Source organism: Ornithorhynchus anatinus, chromosome 8 (assembly GCF_004115215.2).
Source record: "Ornithorhynchus anatinus isolate Pmale09 chromosome 8, mOrnAna1.pri.v4, whole genome shotgun sequence".
Taxonomy (NCBI): domain Eukaryota; kingdom Metazoa; phylum Chordata; class Mammalia; order Monotremata; family Ornithorhynchidae; genus Ornithorhynchus; species Ornithorhynchus anatinus.
In genome coordinates, this window is record NC_041735.1 from 9,101,155 (window position 1) to 9,122,752 (window position 21,598).

A 21,598-nucleotide genomic window follows, 5' to 3' on the forward strand; every position below is an offset into this window, starting at 1 on the left:
CAAGCTCAGTATACCTCCAAAAGAAACAGAGAAAAGGAAATAATGTTTTCAATATGCAAGATTAAGGCAATGGACTAGAGAGAAACAAGCCTCTCATCTTGAAGAAACATCTAGCTATAACAAAAAATCAAAGTCTTGAAGGTTCTCTGACATGTTAATAGAAGGGTAGGAGGCAAAAGAGGAAGCAAATTGGAAAAAAAAATACAGCTATTGAAATTACAGTGCCTTCGTTCCTTTTGGAAATCAGCTGGACAATGTTAGATAAATGAGTTTTTAAAATGACAATTGAAATGAGGTTTTGGAAGAACCAGATGAAACAGGATAAGAATGAAAAAAAAATTAGGGGCAGAAGTTGAATGAATACCATTTATAGAAGTGCCAGAAAAAAAATGCTAAAGTGGTTTGGACATAAATAGAATGGGTGACTAATAATAATCATAATTGTGGTATTTGTTAAATGCTTACATGCTACATGCTGGGGTGGATACAATATTAGAACACAGCCCTTGTTCCACATGGGGCTCACATCCTGGGGGAAGGAGAGAAGAGAAATTTAAGCCCCATATTACAGATGAGGAATCACAGTATTAAATTCCCATTTTACAGATGAGGCACAGAGAAGTGAAGTGACTGCCCAAGGTCACACAGACAAGTCACAGAGTCAGGATTTAGAACCCAGATCCTTCTAACTCCCAGGCCCATGTTCTTTCCACTAGACCACGCTGCTTCCCAGCTTCTATCCCCACAACTACAAGATCACCACTTCCCTGCCACCATTCAATAGTATTTATTGAGCGCTTACTATGTGCAGAGCACTGTACTAAGCGCTTGGAATGTACAAATCGGCAACAGGTAGAGACAATCCCTGCCCTTTGATGGGCTTACAGTCTAATCGGGGGAGACAGGCAGACAAGAACAATGGCAATAAATAGAGTCAAGGGGAAGAACATTTCATAAAAACAATGACAAATAAATAGAATCAGGGTGATGTACATCTCATTAAACAAAATAAATAGGGTGATGAAGATATATACAGTCGAGCGGACGAGTACAGTGCTGAGGGGGTGGGACGGGAGAGGGGGAGGAGGAGAGGGAAAGGGGGGAGAAGAGGGTTTAGCTGCAGAGAGGTGAAGGGGGGTAGAGGGAGCAGAGGGAAAAAAGGGGGGAGCTCAGTCTGGGAAGGCCTCTTGGAGGAGGTGAGCTTTAAGTAGGGATTTGAAGAGGGGAAGAGAATTAGATTGTCGGAGGTGAGGAGGGAGGGCATTCCAGGACCGCGGGAGGACGTGGCCCAGGGGTCGACGGCGGGATAGGCGAGACCGAGGGACGGTGAGGAGGTGGGCGGCAGAGGAGCGGAGCGTGCGGGGTGGGCAGTAGAAAGAGAGAAGGGAGGAGAGGTAGGAAGGGGCAAGGTGATGGAGAGCCTTGAAGCCTAGAGTGAGGAGTTTTTGTTTTGAGCTGAGGTTGATGGGCACCTAATCACCTAACTTCTTACAACTCCTGTAGCAATTGCATACATATCTTGGATTCCCTTTACTTAAAGCATTATCCCATGTACATAACCCCCTTTTCCTTCTTCCTCCTATCTATAATTCATTTTAGTGTCTGTCCTCCCATTAAATTGCAAGCTCCTTGGGAGTGGGAATCAGGTCTACCAATTCTATTGTACTCTCCCAAGCAGTTAATATAGTGCTTTCTGCACACCATAGTTGCTCAGTATTTACTCAGAAAATGCTCATTGGTATTTACATACTACTGACTCATTGTCTTACAGGAGTCCAGTATGCACTGGACATGCAGAATTGGGGAACAGGAGAACTTTTCTTCCCTGAATCGCAGTTACGCCAATACTAATGTGTGTGTCTGGCAACCCGCCTCTTAGTGTTTGTTCTAATGGTCTTTTAATTTCGATGGGATCTAAAATATCTTGCTTGAATCATTCTTTTTTTTTTCCACTTTACCCATCTGGATCTTTGCTCACACTAATTTAATTCCTTTCAGCACAAAGTGTCACTGCACACATAAATCTGTACCCTACAATTTATGTTTTGAAACCTGAATTTCCTCTGCTCTTTCAAAATTACAGTTGAAAAGCCAGCTCTCCTTTTGTCAAATGCAGATACTGCCCAGCAGGGAAGAAATGTCATTGTATGTATACTTAGAGCTTTCCTTTGTTTTTGAAGATGTAAGTGATTATGAAATAATTACTATATTTATTAAGCACTTACTCTTTGATAAGTCCTAGAACAGATAGAAGATAAACAGATTGAACAAGTCCTTGTCCCTCATGGGATTTACACTTAAAGAGGAAGGGAGAGCAAGTGCTTTTTCTCACTTTAGCAGATGAAGAAACTGAGACTCAGGAAGGTTACTTGACTTGTCCAAGATCACACAGCAGGCTTGTGGTAGGTCCTCCCACCAGGCCGGTGCTTGTTCCACTAGGGTTCACTGGGGTAGGTAACCCATCTCTGGATCTCTTTCAGCTTTGGCATCCCACGCTGGTCACACGTCTTCGAACCTGTGACGGGACATGCAGATCTCATGGACCTTTATGGAAATTTGTAATCTGAAGTGTTTTCTTCAAATCAGTCACAAAGGTGTCTCCTTGCCCCAATCTGGCTGAGGGATAAAGAGGGGCTTGGCGATTTGGCCATTGGGTTTCCATGTTGTTCCCTGTACAAACTGGGTGGATGGGAAGTTGTCCCAAAGTATTTTTGCAGGTTTCTTAATTGTTCAGGAACTTGATGTTTATTCATTCAATCGTTTTTATTGAGCACTTACCGTGTGCAGGGCACTCTAATATGCTCTTGGGAGAGTACACTACAACAATAAACAGACACATTCCCTGCCCACAACGAGCTTACTTCTTGATGGACTGGAGGCTGCTTTTTTAATTTTAATGAATGCTTGGTTCTGGCCCAGCTTTAGCTGGTGAGTGAGGCAAGCCCCCCATTAGATGTGAGTAAGAGAGGGACCCTTCAGAAAAGGTGACCTGCAAGGCTGAAAACATAAAAGTCTCCTGCCTCCCCGTAAGACTCCCTCCTAAGTGTCTTGCCACCTGAGTTGAGAACCGGGAGGGAACTGCAGTTGTTCCAGAGCAAGGGGCTGAGAATATTAATTATGACACCTGTTAAGCACTTTTTTAAAGATAGATATATTTAAGTGCTCACTATGTGTCAAACACTGGGGTTGATCCATGTTAATCAGTCCAAACACAGTCCTTCTCCCACATGGGGCTCACAGTCTAAATGGGAGGGAGAATAGATATAATTATAATGTTGATATTTCTTAAGCGCTTGCTATGTGCCAAGCACTGTTCTAAGCACTGGGGTAGATACTAGGCAATCAGGTTGTCCTAGGTGGGGCTCATTTGACAGATGAGGTCACTGAGCCAAAGAGAAATTAAGTGACTTGCCCAAGGTCACACAGCAGAGAAGTGGTGGAGCAGGGATTAGAACCCATGGTTGAGGAAACTGAGGACCAGAGAAGTTAAGTGACTTGCCAAGTGTCACCCAGCAGGCAAGCAGTAGAGCCGAGATTAAAATCCAGGTCTTCTGACTCCGGGCCTCTTTCCCGGAGGCCATGCTTCGTTACAATACGCTCCACAGTGGGGCAGATAGGCTGTTAGATCACAGTCCTGGTCCCTCATGGGGTTCACATGCTAAGAGGGAGGGAGGACATATATTTTATCTCCATTTTACAGATGAGTCTGAACCACAGAGAGGTTAAGCCACTTGCTCAGGATCACACAGCAGGCAAGTGGGACTAGAACCTAGGTGTCGTGACTCCTAGCTCTGTGCTCCTTTTATTAGGTTGTGCTGAACACTCTAGTATGTTCAGAGGGAATTGTAAAGGCTTCTGGGTGCATATAAAACACTGTGGACAGAAGGGAGTAACCAATTTTTCTTAACCCTATACCATGGGGCCTGTATGGGACAGGTACTGTGTCCCAACCTGATTATCCTCTATCTAACCCAGCATTTAGTGTTTGGCACATATTAAGAGCTGAAATTCCACAATTGACAAAAGCCACTGTCATTATCACCACTTTTATTAATCTGTGAGAGGGAAGGCAGCTGAGATTTATTGTAACCCCAGTGTTGGCAGGGATCGTCTCTAATGCCGAATTGTAGTTTCCAAGTGCTTTAGTACAGTGCTCTGCACACAGTAAGCACTCAATAAATATGATTGAATGAATGACTTTAGGGCACAATGTGTGTCTAATCCTGCTTCTATCTCAGGGCTTGACACACAAAGTACTTAAAGAAAATTTACCACCACCATTATCAGAATCAGCATTTGCTTCAGCCTTATCTCCATTCTCTAAACTCAATATGGAGGCTAACAGTAGTTTTCAGAGGCTGTAAAGAGGCTGCAGTGAAGTCAAACACGTTGTCCTTAGAGCTGAATCTCTGCAAGGAAAACTAAATTGAATCTACTGTCCCCTCACTCCCTCCTGGCGTCTTCGAGATATTAAGGGAAAGGTAGAATATTAAGGTAATATGTTCTCCTCTTCTCAAGTCTCCCAACCCAAGAACCACATGCTATGTAAATTGGTTTTTTTCCCCAAAACCCTTTGGCATTGCTTTTGGGATTGAGCTGTTTTCACTAATGCTAATTGCCTGTGTTTCAATCACTGGAGGCCCTGCATTTCTACAGGGGAAATTTCTAGAGTGAGCAGTCTTCAAAAGATATTGACCCTGAAGACTTTTTTTATTCCATAACCCACCCTTACTGTAGAATAATGAATTTGCAAAGAATCTAAATTCTGAAAAGTTGCTAGCACAATAACATTCATGTAATTGCTCATTTCCTATTGAATGAATTTTTGAAGCATCCAAATAAAAATCCCAGTTTTCTGCTCTACGCTTAAAACAGTCTCCAAGGAATTTTCTGGGTGACCATTTTTGCCTGTAACACACTGCTGGGTTTCCCTAGCTTCCTCCCCGTGGTCAATGGATCGGAACCCCTAAAGGGCTGCAGCAGCAGCCACTGGAGAGTCCATGCACTCTTTTTACCTGGTGGGCAAAAGAAAGGGTATAATCAAGTTGGACTCTGTCAAATGCAAACCCAGAGCATTAATTAACAGTGAATACTCAGCAGTTGTTAAGGATGGGGAGGCCATGAACAAGATTCATGTCTCCCCTGCAGCTCTGCGTTTTGATAATTAGATTTCTCAGAGAGGAGAGTGGATTGCAGGCGGCAACAATTGCTTTTGCTACGGAATGGCTATGGCGGGCTCTTTTTACTTCCTAATTTCCTGAGTTTAATCAACAGGTAGAGTTGCAAGCTTCTCTTGCCCTCCTGGCAGTCTTTGCAAGCCCCTCCTTTCCAGTTGAGCTGCCTGGCTGATAAGAATGCAGCTTTCACAGCAATCTTTGGTATACAGATCAGAAAGGAGAAGGGTCACTTAAATCTGTAATTTTTTTTGGCAGGTAATGAGAATAGATAATAATAGGATATCCAAGCAACTGCTGAATAACTGAAGCAGCTCCTTGAGAAGCAGCATGGCCCAGTGCATAGAGCCTGGGCCTGGGAGTCAGAGGACCAGGATTCTAATCCTGCCTCTGCCACTAGTCTCCTGTGTGACCTTGTACAAGTCACTTAACTTCTCTGTACCTCATTTCCTTCATCTGTAAAATGGGGATTAAGACTGTGAGCCCCATGTGAGACAGGAACTGTGTCCAACCAGATTATCTTTTATCAACCCCATTTTAGTATATAAAACTAAACACCTTGCACATAGTAAGCACTTGAATACCATTTAAAAAAGCCAAAACTGAAATGGGGCCTATGCAGAGCCTAAGCAAACATTTCAGTGGAGTAGTGAAGTCGTGTTTTGTTAGGCAGCAGCAGCAGGCTGGAGTATAGTGAGCTGAAGCTGCCCTCTTCAACTGACGTGTTGGGAAGATAAGAGTACCAAGAGGTAGAATCAAAAGCCCTTCCAGTGGCTGAAAATAGATGCATCAATACGATAAGACACCTTTTGTGGGCCCGCAGTGTGGAATGGATGGCCGGTCACCTCTGAGTCTTTTCAGCTAAGTTAGCACACATGGCTAAGAATCACTATGATCTCAGCATTGACAGCTAGATATCTAAATTGTTCAGGATTGCAGAGATTTTTTTTAAATAGTATTTAATAGTAGTAATAGTATAATAGTATTTAAGAGCTTACTCTGTACTAAGCACTGTTATTAGGTCAAACATGGTCCTGATGCATGTGGGATTTAGTGTAAGAAGGAGAAAAACAACTATTGAATTTCCACCTGACAGAGGAGGAAACTGATGTGCCCCAGATCGCAGAGTGGGCAAGTGGTGGAGCCAAGACTAGAACCCAGGTCCTCTGATTCCTAGGTCCCTACTCTTAACACTGGGCCACATTGCTCTAATCCAACCAAAGTCAGAACTGTTTGTTCTCTGAGCAGGTGTATATTTGCTGTCACTTCCTCATCTTTGAACATAAGCTGTCCTACCGGTTGTGTTAGCAAAAAGTAATTTGCCTGGCCAGTAAATTGAAGCTTGATAACTCCGTGTTAGGACATCTGCCCACTTTAGGGTATAGGATTTAGGTCTGTTTTACTCCTTAATTAGCATCGCATCATATGGTAGCACTGCTTTTTTTCAGAAAGTCAAGGAAACTGGGCTCCTTCCTCACCTCTTAAAGAAAGACTGATTCCTAGTTGGTGAAATCCACTCCCTTTTCAGAGTCTTGGCATTCCTAATGTTTTAACATTAATGATTTCTTCTGGCAATAGCCATTTCTTCTCACCACTGGCCTCCGATTCACTAATATTTGCAGTTTTCAGGGTCAGGTTGCCCAAGGGAATATTTGGATCTTAACCTGGTGGCTCACTGGGTAAACCTCTCGTTTCCAGGGGTTGCTGGTGAAGGAGAGAAGAATAGTATATCCCAAGTTCCATCTTCACCCATCTTTTGTTTTGTCCCTTGCCAACAGCTTTTAGTTCTGCACCAGCCCTGTGAAGTTCCTCATCACTGAAGCTCTGCCCAGGAAGTTGCATAATGGGAAATTTCCTGCCCCAGGCAATCCCAGTATAGCCTGGCTTAGTGGAAAGAGCACGGGCTTGGGAGTCAGAGGTCGTGGGTTCTAACTTCTCTGTGCCTTCTCTGTGCCTTAACTTCTCTGTGCCTCTGAGGCACAGCTTCAGAGGTGCCTCATCTGTAAAATGGGGATTAAGACTGTGAGCCCATTGTGGAACAACCTGATAACCTTGTATCTATCGTAGCACTTAGAACAGTGTTTAGCACAGAGTAAGCGCTTAACAAATACCATCATTATTATAGGCCAGTTGTGCTATCACTTCGGCAAACCGGAATCCAGCCCCAGCCATCGGCTAAAGAGCAGAATGGTCTGATAGAGCACGAGCTTGGAAATCAGAAGGACCTGGCTTCTAATCCTGGCTCTGCCAATAGTCTGTATGACCTTGGGCAAGTCAGTTCTCTGTGTCTCATTTACCTCATCTGTAAAATGGAGATTCACTCTGAGCCCTTTGGGACAGGGACCTTGAATCTGCCCCAGTGCATAGAATAGTCCTTAAATACCATCATGATGATCATCAAGTCGGTACCAATTTGTGACCAATTGATAGTACTTGGATCAAAAATATTGGAACCCCAGGTACCTCTGGAACCCTGGGTACCTATGGTTTCCAGCGTTTAGTTCTCTTTTCCCCATCTCGCCTCTATTCTCCATGTCCCAATTCTTTTCCACACTTTTGGAAAAAAAAAGTGGTTTGATTTACATGTTTCTCTCTGTCTTCAAAAGTTGCAACAATCTGTCCTGGAGGAAAGAGTGGATGGAGAGACTTCCTTTATTAACTAATTTATGGTTTCCTTTATTAACTAATCACCTTAAACTCCTTTCCTAAGGAGAACTGCATTAAGGTCTTCCACTGGTTTTCGACTAATGAGCTGATTAAGGCCAGATCTCTTTTAGGGTGTGGTATCTTCCCCCCCCCCCCCCCCCACTCTCCAAATATCTTTAAAATCAGCATCAGGAAGAAAAAAGAAAAAAACGCCCTCCACAAAACACTGAATAATTTCTGAGTTGGATTGAAATTCCATTTAGACCTGCTGTGAGGAGATACTGCATTCAGTCTTCCACTGGTTTTCGACTAATGAGCTGATTAAGGCTGGATATCTTTTAGGGTGTGGTATCTTTCCCCTCCACCCTCCAAAATATCTTTAAAATCAGCATCAGGAAGAAAAAAGAAAGAAAAAAATGCCTTCCACAAAACACTGAATAATTTCTGAGTTGGATTGAAATTCCATTTAGACCTGCTGTGATCTATGACTCTTTCACTCAAACTGAAAACCTAAATCTGCTACAGAAGGTCTCTCATTTCCTAATGTTAAAGAAGCTTATGGGGGAAAAAAAGTCCTGTGGAAATCAAAGGCTCTTTTTTGATCTTTGTTTCATTTGAAAGGGCTTGAGAGTATGGGAGGGGAGACTCTCTCCCACCTGGTCAGTTCAAATGGGATCTTTTAACCAGTCCTCAGGGCTGCTGAGAAGAATCCTACTGCTTCTTCTGAGGGAAGAGGCCAGGTGAGGAATATCCTTTTATATCCCTAATCTCTCTGCTTCCCCCTTCTTCAGTAGCCGGTAGTTTTGCAGCTGCCCGCCTCCCACCAAAGAAACTGGAGGAAGATAGCAGGTGTTTCCCTCACCTCACTCTACACACTGTAATTGTTCAATAAATATGATTGATTGACTCCCTTGGATGTTCTAGCTACACCCTTCTGAGTAGCTCATGGAGCCTAATGAAGGGCTGCCCATCAACTTTGAAGAAAGGGGTGGGGAGATTGTCTCTAAGGACTCAACTAGGTAGTCCTGTGACAAATCCCGTGACATTTCACCATTCTTCTTGAAGATGGTGGATGCTAATAGTGGCATCTTTGAGATTGAGTGGCATCCCCACAGTACTTCACATGTAGAGGAAAAGTTTGGGTAAACATTTAAGAAGCGTGCTCTCTCCCTGCTTGCAGTTGACAGCAGGTATGCCATCTGGTGTGGGTTTTATGCCACTTTCGTGCCTCTAGCTGGCGTGGTGACTCCAAAGTTGTAATGGTGCCACGTCTTGATTGATTCTCTAGGTTTCATCAGGTGTCATCTTCAGTAGTAGCAAATATATTCAAGAGTTGAAGTGTTGTCTCTCTTTGGGGTGTCCTTTTCTATAGTCTGCTCTTTCAATCAATCTATCAGTGGTATTTTTTGAGCGTTGCTGCATGCAGAGGACTGTACTAAGTGCTTAAGCTCTTTAGAGGTGCTATAGCAGTGCAGAGAGGTCCCATATTATCCTCTCTTGTCAATCCTTTGTCTTGAATCTATTCTAGATGTCCATCTGGGATTTCATTGGCCAGTTGACTCCAGGGGGCCATCAGATATTTAAGGAGACCAGATATCCTCCCATTTCAATCATAGGGCCATCTCATTTAATTTTACTGTTCAGACTTTCTCTGATTTGAAGTATGGTGTCAAATCCTTTGGCCAAAACAAGTAATTACTGTTATCAGGAGCAAACAGTTAAACACAAAGGCGTTTGCTTTCTCATTCAGCTCAAAGTCACACGTCTCTACCAGTCACTTTGAGATGAATAACAGTTCTTGGTGGCCAACTAATATTCTGAAGTGTATTTTGGTATTCTGAGCACAGCATGTCAGCAGCCCCAGCCATGTAGCCTTTCAAAAGCTACCTTTTGGGAAAAGCTTCTTTGGTTGACATTTTTAAATGCCAGATTGTATGTAACCTGCTTTGGCATTGGCCTTCTGAACTGGTATTTGTCACACAAAAGGGTTTGCAGTGCTTGAAATTTTGTGGCCATTTTCTCCACTTGCCCTTTTTCTCAGCTGTTACATTATTGTCATGACTGGGAGATTTGTCGGGAAAAGGCAATTCAAATTGTATTACTTGACCACTGTGGTGATCTGTAGATGAGGCATACGCCTTTGAGATCATGATGGAGATAAAAATGCTTTGCATTCCATTCACAGTAGCATGGCTCACACTATCCACAGCACTGATTTTTTTGAATGCTGCAAAATCTAATTATTACCCTTATGCTAAACTGCTATTTTTCAAGATTGCATATGCTTCAACAAAGAAGAGGTCATTCTGCAATATTCTAGATAGATCACTGCAACAAAGCCCTTTTGTTTTGTTGGCGAAGGCTGGATGTATAAATTTATTCTACCAACGCACACGGGTAGGATCACAGATCTGATGAGCTGGATGTGGCCAAAGGCCATTTTCACTCACTCCTTGAGTTGGTGGATTCTCCAGTTCAAATGAGCAGCTCTCTGTATTTCAAGGAGTAGCGCTTAATTGACTTTAAGCAGCATTATTAGCTATGCCCTCTCAAGGAACATGCTGATCAAACCCTTTCAGTTCAACCTCAACCTTGTATTCAAGGTTCCCAACCTTACAGTCCTCTAGATTGTAAACCCGGTGTGCGCAGGGATTGTGTTATTGCTGATTGTACTCTCCAAGCGCATACCTCGACTTACTCCTTTTGCCCTTCCCCCATCTCCCCGCCCCACAGCACTTATGTTTATATGTATATATATCTATAATTCTATTTATATTGATGCCTGTTTACTTGTTTTGATGTCTGTCTTCCCCCTTCTAGACTGTAAGCCCAGTGTGGGCAGGGGGATTGTCTGTCTTTATTGCTGAATTGTACTTTCCAAGCGCTCAGTACAGGCCGCCACAAAATAAGCGCTCAATGAATACGATTGAATGACAATCCACAGCGGTTAGAAATGGAGGAATTTGAGTGACTGCCTGCCTTTAGCTTGCTTGGAATCTGGCCCAGTGTCCATATAAGTTGTGGCCATAAATTAGTCTGTCGTAGAAATTGAGAGGCTGAGTGCAGTTTAATTCGATCAGAATCTTATCATTTTCTCCACTAGTCATAATTCATACTCACGTTTCTGCTTCTTTGGCTTGCACCCCTTCTTTGCAGCTGTGTCACTTAACTTATGAAAATTATTCCATCATATTTGTGTGGTACGTACTGTGTGCAGAGTACAGTATGAAACATAGTGGCGAGAGAAATGAAATGAGAGAAGCAGCATGACCTACTGGAAAGAGCATGGGCCTGGGAGTCAGAAAACCTGGGTTCTAACCCTGGCTCCACCACTTGCCTGTCACGTGACCTTGGGCAAATCATTTCTCTCTACCTCAGTTTCCTCATCTACAAAATGGGGATCCAATACCTTTCTCCCTCCTGCTTAGAAAGGTGAGCTCTGCAAGGGCCCTGATTATCTTGTATCTACTCTAGCACATAATACAGGGCTTGGCATATAGTAAGCACTTGGCAAATACTATTATAATAATACTAATAATAAATAAGAGACCTGGTCCTTGCCCTCAAGGAGTTTCCAGTCTAAAGGAAGAGAGAGGTTTTTAATGGATAATAACTGGTACATCTAAAGTGGAAGGGAGTTTCTGGAAGGAGAGAAGCATCATGGTCTAGTGCATAGAGCACAGGTCTGGGAGTCAGAAGGACCTGGGTTCTAACCTGCCTCCAGTTAACTTCTTTGTCCCTCAGTTACCTCGTCTGTAAAATCGGGATTGATACCGTGAGCCCCGTGTGGGACTTGGACTGTGTCCAGCCTGATTAACTTGTATCTACCGCAGCATTTAGTACAGTGCCTGGCACATAGTAAGCACTTAAATAATATGAAAAAGAAGAGGGAAGCCTTGAGCAAGGGATTGAAGGTGGCAGATCTGAAAAGAAGGCCCAGTGAGAATGTTAGTATAAGGGGGGATAAAGTGTGCAATCTGGGGTGTAATGGGAGAAGAGAGCCAATACTATGAACATAGAGAGCGAAGGACTGCCGTGAAGCCAAAGGTCAGGAGTTTCTGCTCAATGCCATAGGTGCCAAGTTTTCATGGTGAATGCAGGGACGCTGGGGGGAAAACAGGGATTTGACAGGTGACTAGATCCAGGGCTACAGGCCAGAAAGCCACCAGTTTGACCATTTTTGGCCCTGATTGTAAACTCACAGGTCATGACAGAGTGAGGCTGGGATCCTGCTCAAAAACACTGAGTGGCCAACTGAAGAGAACCTAATTAAGCATTAAGATGTTTGGAGACTGTAAGCTCCTTGTGTTTATTACAGCTCCCTGCAAACAGTAAGTGCTCAATAAATACCACTGATCGATTGGTGTGGCTAATCCTAAACTAGGGGTGGGACTCTGTAAAGCTGGAAACAGAACACTCTTTTATTCTTATCCTCTTCAGGAAGAGGGCTATGGGGATAGGGATAGAAGGTGCCCTGAAGAATTAGTTTAAACACTATATTTTGGTAGATATTACAGGGCCTTAGCATAGCTTACTAAGATAGTCTTTGGCCCTTACATATAAAATTAACATTACACGCGAGAGAGCATATTATTACATTGTACTCTCCCACATACTTAGTACAATGCTTTGCAAACAATAAGCTCTCGATAAATACGATTCACTGTTTCAGTTAAGAAGGACCAAATGGAATTGAAAGACTAAGAAAAAATAATGGGCCAATGAGGCTTTGCTCAAAAAGTTGCCTTTTTCAAGTTCCTATTTTTTAGTGCTGCCCTGTACGGCTGTTTTGTCGTGGGCTTGGACTTACTGCTGACATAAACCAAAGCAGAGGGGGTGTCATGACGAGCTCATGGCAAATCATTTTTGATTTAAAAAAAATGTTTGGCACGTTGGTCAGAGAAATGAGATGGAAAAAGCAATTGGTTTTGTCAATGAGCTCCCTGTTTAAGGTAGCAGGAGAAAGGCAGTAAGGTGAGTTATTTACATGAAATGAAATGGATGAATTTTCCACTCCATGTTTCAGGAAGCTTAAGGATTTGCAGATGTTGATTGATGACCTCAATAAATTGTTGTTAAAGGTCCATTTCATCATGCTCTTGGGTGGATACTGTTTGTCAATAGAAATCCATTGTTGATATATCACTGCTAAAAGTGGCTGTGTTTTGGAAAGGATTTGACTTGGAACCAGAATACACATTAATGAGATTTTCATTGACCCTGAGGAGTCCCATTTGCTGTTGAGCATTGCTTCCCACGTTTTACAGGATTGATGGTAATTTTCCATATTTGTATTCACTTACCTAAGATCCTTAAACATTTGTTCTCTTAGGTGTTCCCCTACCCCCAGTTCATTTGGATTAAAACATTCTTTTCCCTTCACTGAAACTCATAGTTTAAGCAATTTTTTAAAATATATTACTCAATTTAACAACATTTTGCAAAGTCTTTTCACAGAACCTCGAATTGAAGAATTGAAAAGTCCTGTGCTCTAATCCTCTCATTCCAGGCAAGTGATAGATAAATAAAATTGTGGTATTTAAACTCTTCCTCTGTGCCAAACACTGTACTAAACCTCATGCAGATCAAATAAAAGCAGGTTGGGCACAATGCCTGCCCCATATGAGGCTCACAGTTTAAGTGGGGAGAGAGAACAGGTATTTTATCCCCATTTTGCAGATGAGGAAACACACAGAAAAGTGACTTGCCCAAAGTCTCACAGAAGGAAATGGTGAAGTCAGGATTAGAACTCAGGTCTCTTAACTCCCAGGCTCATACTCTTTCCATTAGGCCACAATTCTCTGGAATTAACTATTCAGGAATGATGTGACTTAGGTTTTTTTGTTGTTTTTTTTTAAGGAGCACCAAGGAAGGATACCCAACAGTTTTCCATAGTAGTCTCTTACATTGTTTTCATCTCCCTCATCAACAAGAGCTTTTCCTTATGTCTGAATGACATCTTTCCCATTTTATTTTGAGTATATTTTTCTCATGTCCAATCCTCTGTAGAAATGGAGAATAACTGGTCAGCTTTGCATAAAATCTCTTCATATAGTGAACCTTCTTTCTGTAGACTTAAGAGCCCTTTCCCTTTCACCTTTCCTTGTAGGATCCATTTCAGATTCCTTTGATCCCTTTTTTTTGCTCTTTGCCAGACTCTCTGCAGTTTCTCTACTTCCTTCTTAAAGTGAAAGTTCCAAATAATATGGGTTTGGCTTGTGCACAGTAGGGAGAGGGCTTATTTCCTAACTCTTCTTGGAGACCCACTGCTACATTATAGAATCAGAGGATTTACATCAGTAGCACATCATTGCTGAATCCTACTCAGCTCCGGCACTTCGTGGGGGATGTACTGAGCGATGGCCTGTGGTGATTGGTCTGGGACTTATTTAATTTTTAATGGTAATTTGTTAAGCACTTAATATATGCTGAGCACTGTTCTAAGCATTGGGGTAGATACAAGATACTCAAATTGGATACAGTCCCCGCCCCACATGAGGCTCACTGTCTTAATCCCAATTTTTCAGATGAGGTATCTGAGGAACAGAGAAGTTAATTAATTTGCCCAAAGCCATACAGCAGAATCCAGGTCCTCTGACTCCCAGGCCCATGTTCTTTCCACTAGGCTACATGGTGTTTTGAGGACATACTTATCAAATTGCTGGGGATACTAAAGAGGACACTCTAAAGTGGGAGGAAGAACCCCCCTTCTAATCCCCATTCTACAGGTGAAGCTGCAGTACAGAGAAGTTCGACACCTCCTGTCCTGGGCATGCAACGCCCCCAAGGCAGCTATATTATGTTTCCACAGTATTCAAGGAGTCCAAAGACCATTTTTATTGACAAGGTATAAAAGTGTATCATATTAGATGGAGCCAGAAATGAAATTACATCTTTTACTTCTCCCTAACCCTAAGACCCAGACGGAAGAGAGACAGATGAAGAGACCTGCTGGCAGATGAAGGAGACACAGAGAGAGAGAGAGAGAGAGAGAGAGAGATGCCAAGGAGGTGGATGAATGATCAGCAGTTTGTTGGGGCAGTACTTCCTTTCCCTCCATAGAGCTTTTTGTGTTGTGTGTAATCTGGCCCTGGCAATTGAAATACACCCAGCCAATTAAAATATTTTCTAGCCATTCCTTTCCTTCATCTGGTCCTGGCCTTCCACTTTTCCATGGCAAATGGGGCTTACCTTGGACAACTATTCAAATCTGATTTTTGTCATAATGACTGAAGGAAAAAACAACCATTAAAAGCTGTTCCTTTGGCCCAGCCACTTATCAGCTTTCCATTCCTGACAAGCAAGGAGGAAATATTTTTCCTGGCCCTCTTGGACTTATACTTGAAATATTTTTGCTGATCTGTGCTCAACTTTGATCATAGAGGCATCTCCTGTCTCATCTGGCCCCTCCACAATTGTGTCTGTCTGCACTGGATGCTCCATAACTGACAATGGGTCTCTGGGGAGGACTCAGTGGAGAACCTGAGTGCCATTTTGTTTCCCTCATTGGCTTAATTGCCCATTCTTCCAGCAACTGTCAGGTGTCACCAGGGGGCTGTGAGATGATTGCTAGCCTTGGTGCCTAATGGACAAGCTCTAGAAAGAATGGAATAAAAACAAGTTCTATTTGTGCTGCTTGGAAGACAGGCAGCGAAGCAGTTGCTGGAACAGTTTGGACTTGTTCATCTTCTCTTAAACTCTCCACCCTTACCAGAGCCAGATGGATTTCAGTCTGAATCCTTTTAACTTCAAAGGCTCTGGGGGCATGGAAAGGCCTATAGGTACAGCACACCTATCTGCCAAAAAGATGGCAGGCTAACAAGATCTCTTTCATTGCTCTGGATGGAGAGAACCCAACGGGAAGTCACGGAGATTACCTGAGTTGCTTACATTTAGCAGTAAAATTGGTTCAATGCCCATGGGCCTTGGTTCCACCATATAGGGGCCACATTTACTTCATCAGAAGTAAATTTGTCATCTAGCTCCCCACTTTGGCATTGCAGGCTGGCAATCATGTAAGCCCACCCTTACCTGCTGTTTCCTCCTCCCCCCAATTTAAACTTCTCACCATCCTCCTTCTGAAGTTGCCTCCCGCCACTGCTTTTAAAGTCTCTTCCCAGTTCCCTGCAGCTCCTCAGGGTGGGGCGAGGGAAAGGGCCAACCAGAAACAGTGTGGCCCAGTGAGTAGAGCCTGGGCCTGGGAGTAAGAAGGACTGGGTTCTAATTCCAGCTCCTCCACTAGTCTGCTGTGTGACCTTGGACAAGTCACTTCACTTCTCTGTGCCTCAGTTACCTCATCTGTAAAATGGGGATTAAGATTGTGAACACCACGTGGGACAGAGACTGTGTCCAACCTGATTAGCTTATGTCTACCTCAGCGCTTAGAACAGTGACTGGCACATAGTAAGTGCTTAAATATTTTTAAAAAAGCTGTGGGGAAACAGGGAAACCATATTTAAAGCCTTTTTTGATGGGGAGGAGGGGCGGAAAGTTTAAAGGTTGGTAGGTGAGCCGGACAGGGTAGTGTCCTGGGAAAGAAAGGAGTCAAGGTGGGTTTTACCTAATGGGGTGCCAGGGAAAGAATGATCTAAAAATTTAATTGAAGTGAAAGTCAGCCTCATTGTTGTCTTACTTCCGCTTCTATGCACCAACCAAAAGATAGTTTGTGTGTGTGTAGGTACATGTGTCTGATTTTGAGCCTCGAGACTGTTTTGTATGTAGGCAGATGAGTGATGAAAAGAATACTGACCAGCTGCTGGAACCAAGTCCAGGAAGCTCCACTTGCAGACAGAGCTCAGTTTTTATTGCAGCAAACAAGTGCGTGTGTTTACCACCAGTCAATCAAGTGGTGGTTTTATTGAATGTAGAAGATCTGGGTTCTAATCCTGGATATGCCACTTGTCTGCCATGTGAACTTTGGCAAGTCACTTCACTTCTCTGTGCCTGTTTCCTCATGTGCAAAATGGAGACTAAATGGAGGCAATTACTCTCTCCACCTTCAAAGCCTTATTGACGGCACATCTCCAAGAGGCCTTCCCTGACTCAGCCTTCATTTCTTTTTTTTTCTACTCCCTTCTGTATCACCCTGACTTACTCCCTGCATTCACCACCCCCACCTCCACTTATGTACATATCTATAATTTATTTCTATTCATGTCTGTCTCCACCTCCAGTCTGTACGCTCATCATGGGCAGGGAACGCATCCATTACATTGTTGTGTCGTACTCTCCTAGGTGCTTAATATAATGCCCTGTACACAGTAAGCATTCAAATATGCTTGACGTATTGATAAGTCCTTCATACATAGACTGTGAGAGTGTCCAAACTGATTGTCTTAATAATGATGTTTAAATGCATACTAAGCTCTGTACTAAGTGCTGGGGTAGATACAAGATAATCAGGTCTTATATCTATTCCAGCAGTTAGTACAGTGAATGGCACGTAGTAAACGCTTAGTAAGTACCATAAATTTTATTGAGCACTATATTAGGTACTTGGGAGAGTACAGTACAGTTGAGTTGCCTATTGCTTATTGCAAGTATTTGTCTTTGGAAGTGTTTTTCACTTTAGAGATTGCTTGGCACTTCCCACTGAAAAGTTCAGGTGGGGAAGCTAAATATGTTCAGAGACTGGCTGTGATTTCTCAGGGTACATTAAAAGAGCTGTTTTTGATAGGGTAATTCTCCACTATTGAATAAGACATACTCCTCATCCATAATGCATAATCCTTTAAGAGAGAGAGAGTCTAAATCTAGCAGCAGATCTGAGAAAGATGACTAGTGATATAAACTATCATTCAGACTTGGCGGGCTAGATTTCTGGAATTTAATTCATGCCTTCAGAAGGAAACTTCCCTGTAACTCAATGGGATCCTGAAGAGGAAGACCAACAGCAAAGGAACAGAAAAACATGATTGTAGGGGTTTTGAGGAGGAGATGGAAGACTCTTGGAAAAGCGAAATTAAATTTGACACTAATAAATTCAAGCTTTATGGGCTTTTATTTCTTCTTAACCCTAATTCTGCTTAATTTTATACTTCGGCAATTAAAAGCTCCTTCAGCAGTTGAAAGAACAAAAACAAACAAGCACACAAAAACCTAGACTTAATTTAGAAATTGAAGAGACTGATATAACTCCATCAGATTCTAGTGGAAAGAGCATGCGGCTGGGAGGCAGGTGACCTAGGTTCTTCTCCCCAGTTTGCCTGTTTTGTGACTGTGACCAAATCACAAAGTCTCTGTGCCTTATTTTCCTCATCTTGTAAAATGAGGATAAAATACATTACCCCTAATCATCAGCAGCAATGTGTTATCCTCATACGATAGGGTAGATGGTTTTATTCCCAACCTAATCATTTTTCTAGGGGAGGGAGGGAGAATTCTGTCTTCAGAGAAGCAGCATGCCATAGTGGATAGAGCATGAGTCTGGGAGTCAAAAGGTCATGAGGGGTTCTAATCCCTGCTCAGCCACATCCCTGCTGTGTCCTTTGGTAAGTCACTTCACTTCTCTGTGCCTCAGTTACCTCATCTGGAAAATGGTGATTGTGACTGTGAGCCCTATGTAGGACAGAAACTATGTCCAGCCCGATTTGCTCGTATCCACTCCAGTGCTTAGTACAGTGCTTGGCACATAGTAAGTGCTTAACAAATGCCATTATTATTATTTGTGCGCTTGAAGGTGTGTTTTTACTACTGAAGCAGTAGGACTGAACAGCAACAAGTAAAGGGACATTGATAATGTGCATGATCCATGTTAATTATGCTGCTTTGCTCATTTAATGTTTTTGTTTGATTTCATCACTTGCTGAGCATGAATTGAAGGGTCTCTCACACATGCCAAAGTAAAAATTACCTTCTTTAAACTCAGGTGATTTTTCCACCTTCCTCCTTCCAACTCTCCTCTTTCTCCTTGTCCCTTCCCACACTCTGAAGATTTGGGGGATGGTGACAGAGAAGTCGGGTCCAGGTTGGAGTAGGGTATATAGTCTCTCAGCTGGCATAATGAAAATAAGATGTGAGACTTCTCATCTGCTTTGAAAAGGTGATTTGGCATTTGGAGCACCAGGGAAGATAGCTTGCTATCCCATTGTATCCTTTGCTTATCTTATGTCGTCGAGTTGTTTCTGACACATAGTGACACCACGGACACATCTCCCAGAACACCTTCCTTTCCATCTGCCATCGTCCTGGTAGTGTATTCATAGAGTTTTCTTGGTAAAAATACAGAAGTGGCTTACCGTTGCCACCTTCTGTGCAGTAAACTCAAGTCTCCACCTTCGACTCTCTCCCGTGCCGCTGGTGCCCAGCACGGGGAAGTTTTGACTTGTAGCAGGTGGCCTTCCACTTGCTAGCCACTGCCCAAGCTAGGAATGGAGTGGATAGGCCTCTGCTTGACTCTCCCTCCCATTGCCAAGACTGGTAGAGTCCTGGAAACTCTCCAGGTGCCATCCTGAGAGGGGATCCTTTGCTTAGGAGAAGAGAAAGTTGGTTTTGCATTTCAAATGAAGTTCTGTCTCTTATTGCCAAGCTATTCCTGTGATCTTGTCCTCTGAAGTTTTCCAATTCCTTGTCAAAAACCCAAGTGGACATGTTGTTACAACAGATGCATTGGTCTATGAATTCCATTGACTATCATTCTCCCCATCTTCAAAGCACTAGTAAAAATCCCCTCCCCTCCAGGGAGCCTTCCCTGAATAATCTTTCATCTCCCCACCCTATTTCCCTTCTTATTGCCACAGCTATGCCCTTAGATCCTTACACCCTAAACACTTGGGTTCCCAACCCACCTCCACAGCATTTATGTGCTCATTTTTAAGCTTGGTGGGAAGAGCAATTATTTGTTGAATATGAAGGAGGAGGGCATTTCAGGGTAGAAGCATTTAAAGGGAAAGCGGAAAACTTACTCAGGACACAGACTCAAAAATGTTACTCTGGATGATGACTTAATTTACTATATCAGCCAACTCTATAATCATGGAAAACATTTGGGTATTATTACCTGATAATGAGACTGACCTGTCTTTTAAGCTGGAAATGTCTCTGTCTCTGTGCGTCCTTGCCCTTTTACATTTTTTGCCTGTGTCGCTCCTTTTCACCTCTGGAACCATCTCTGGGTCCCTAATTGCATGATCACCTGACTGTCTTTCAGTGTGTCTTTCTGTCTTTGTATCTTTGTCTTTACTTAGATGTCTGTGTGTGTGTTTTTGTGTGTGTGTGTGTGTGTGTGTGTGCATTTGTACATGTCTGCTTGAGCCTATTTCTGTGCTTGTGTATCTGTGTTTAAATCCTTGTATTTTCTCTTTATTTCTGTGTCCAGAAATGTGTTTAATTTTCCACTTGTATATCTGGGCATGATTCCCTGCATATTTCTATTTCTGTGTAGGCATTTGCCCATTTGCGTGTGAGGCTGGGACTATAACTCGTTGTGGGAAGGGAACGTGTTTACCAGTTCTATTATAATGTATTCTCCCAAGCCCCGAGTTCAGTGCTCTACACACAAGTCCTCAATAAATGCAGTTGATTGATGGTGTCTCAGGGATTTCCAAACTCCAGCCGGTTGTTCACGGCTCTCCGGCCCCAGACTTGCCAGATGTGACTGCTGTATTTCTCTCCTTTTCTCTGCTCTTGATTTTCCGCTCTTGGTGTGCCTCTTTCTATTAGGGGATGAGGACAGACTGGTGTTTCTCTCTTCCCACTTTCTCATGCGTCTCTGGAATTCCCGTTGGGGTTAGGGTTTGACTCTTCCCCTTCCCTTCTTCAGCTTTCTTTTCAAATGGGACTAAGAAACTCCTCGACTAGCCCACACAGAAGGAAGTGACGCCTTTACAGCAATCCTCTGTGATCCAAATGTGATCGTGGTTCAAGGGGAGAATTAAGGAGAGAAGCAGGAAAGCACTGGTCATAGTCGTGCAGTCCTGGGTATAGTCTCCAAATGCAAATGTGTTTCCTGTTTAATTTTAGGTGGTTTGGAAAGTAGTGTCTGATATCCTGTCTAGCAGTGAAGGGGGTCAGTAGTCTGTGTATACATCCAAGGTCGGCTGAAGAAATTTGATTGCCCAGCCATTACATATGATGTCATTATTCATTCATTCAATCATATGTATTGAGCACTTACTGTGTGCAGAACCCTGTACTAAGCGCTTGGGAGAGTACACTACAAAAATAAAGGGACGCATTCCCTGCTCACAACAAGCTTCATTATATGGGAATCAGCATGACCTAGCGAGAAGCAGCGTGGCCTAGTAGAAAGAGCATGTTTCAGGGTGTCAGAATGTCCACATGTCTGCTGTGTGACTTAGGGGAGGTCACTTGCTTTTTATGTGCCTCAGTTGCCTCCTATATAAAATGGGGATTAAGATTGTGAGTCTCATGTGGTACATGGGTGATGCTCAACCTGATTAGTTTGCCACTTGTCTGCAATGTGACCTTGGTCAAGTCACTTAACTTCTCTATGCCTCAGTTACCTCATCTGTAAAAATGGGGATTAAAAAATGTGAGCCCCACATGGAACGGTCTGATTACCCTGTATCTACCCCAGCACTTAGAACAGTGCTCAGCACATAGTAAGCGCTTAACAAATACCACAATAATTATTATCTACCTCAGCACTTAGTACTGTGTAAGTGCTTAACACAAATACTATAAAAAATTATATTAAAATGCTTCTCCAAAACCATTTCATTCCCCTACCAGGTCCCTGGAAACACTTTGGACTGGGTACTGTGATGTTTTTCACCACTGTTTCAACCAGCCACCATCATAATAATTGTGACATTTAT

General features: G+C 43.0%; 1 non-coding gene across 1 annotated transcript; it reads right to left on the reverse strand.

Annotated features, from left to right (window-relative positions):
* Nucleotides 1–19,141: 19,141 nt before the first annotated feature.
* Nucleotides 19,142–19,279, reverse strand: LOC114813973. The gene has a single exon (XR_003761717.1). It is a non-coding gene; the product is annotated as a small nucleolar RNA SNORA7 (small nucleolar RNA).
* Between the last annotated feature and the right edge of the window lie 2,319 nt (nt 19,280–21,598).